This window comes from Tiliqua scincoides, chromosome 4, assembly GCF_035046505.1.
Source record: "Tiliqua scincoides isolate rTilSci1 chromosome 4, rTilSci1.hap2, whole genome shotgun sequence".
Classification (NCBI taxonomy): domain Eukaryota; kingdom Metazoa; phylum Chordata; class Lepidosauria; order Squamata; family Scincidae; genus Tiliqua; species Tiliqua scincoides.
Window position 1 is genome coordinate 103325956 of NC_089824.1, and position 1836 is coordinate 103327791.

Here is a 1836-nt window from a genome sequence, read left to right on the forward strand (position 1 = left end):
AGGAATAAATGCTGACAAGGAAAGAGAACGGGCATGTTGCTAATCGTGCCCCACCCCTCACAATTATGCTTCTTTGTGAAAGTGTCCTCAGACTTATGGGATGCCTTGGTGAGTGACATGTGTATGTGGCATATGTCACATGTGCCCTTTTTTAGGCTAGTGGGGTGACACAGAACTGGGAAATCTCTGGAGAGATACAGTAGTTGCATTTGTCGAAAGATGAGGATGACCCTCGTGCTTTTGTCAGAACCGGGGTCCGTGGCGAGCACTACAGTTCACAATGAACCAATTTAAGCTTTAGTACTGGACAAGAGCTGAGACTTTTTAGGGGAAGGCAGAAGACCCAGAAGTGTCCATACCAAGAGTCCAAGCTCATAAATTCAGCACTAGCCTGAGAAAACGGTTCAGGCAACCCTCCCCCACCTTCCCAGGAGCCCTGTAGAGATCAACATGTCCTGAGAAGAAGGAAAGAGAATCCAGGTCAGGGGATCTCATCAAACCACTAACTTCTGAAGGAACAACACTGACCTGCAACAAGTCTGTTTTATCTTAAGCAATTTTTGTTGCAAATTTAAAATCTTACGATTTTAAATCACCTTGGATGCCAAGCAGAAATGCATTAAATGCAGTGTTGGACCTCCCCTCGACGTGCCCCGGGGCAAAGGTCTGCAAAGTCCCCCCCCTTGCACCAAGCTGCCACCCCCCCCCCTCACCTGGAGTGAAACAGAGCCTTGCACAGCTCCAAGACAGACCGGAGAAGCTATCTGAGTCTTCCCCACAGTTTTAAACTGTGCTTCCGGCACACTGGAAGCACAGTTTCCAACCACAACATGGGAAGCTCATTAAGGCTTCCCACGTGGTCCTGGAGGTGCACAGGTTCTGCGCCCAGGGCATTTGCCCCATTCACAGAATTTCAAGAGAGCAACATAACAGAATCCTAGAGCCTTACTGATAAGGTGCAGGGAGGACAATGTAAGCCTAAACACTAACAACATACAAACCAGGGAGGAGCAAATTTGCAACGTCGCCATATCCTAGAAAGGAGAAGCTTTAAACCGCATCCAAGTAAAGCAGAATTAGTTAAACAACTGAAGGAACTCTCCTCCCAGAAGGAGTTGGAAATTTTCCCTGGGAGTGGTGACCTGCTTGTCAACATTCATACCAATATTGGCAGCTACCACAGCACCCCTCGAAGATTTGGGAAAAAGAATACAGAGCAACACTTATAATAGTAACCTGGACAAGGCCTTCTAAGATATGGAGGGTGCCAGGGGCCTGGGAAGAAAAGCCAAATACCAGGACAACAACAAAGAAACAACAATACAAGTAGATGATTCCCTACGAGCAGCAATGGGATTGGTCCTACTGCAAAAGGAGCTTTAGCAGCATAGACTTCATGAGCATTAACATTCACTCAGAAAAAAAATGGCAAGATAAATATGTTTGCCACTGTGGCAGAGTGACAGGAGTTTCAGTGGGCTACCTGGTCACAATAGAAACAGACCCACGAGTAGCTAGAGAGCATACTTGACAAACCTCTCACCTCAGCACTATCAAGATTCTAACATATGATTATAAAACTGCCCAGATAAAATCTACAAGTCAAATACAAATCCAGAAAAGAAATCTCAGTTGTAGATCTCCTGTCAGAGGGACAAGCTGCTGAAGAAGAGAAGGATCTGGAAGAACAAGTCTGTATGATCCTGCAACACATACCGTATCTGCATCTGCAAGCATACTTGCGGAAACAGCAAGGAAGGCAGACACTGAGGCTGCATTAACTCTCTCCTCTGATACCATAAGGTCAGGACGGCCCACATACAAACAGGCTTCTGA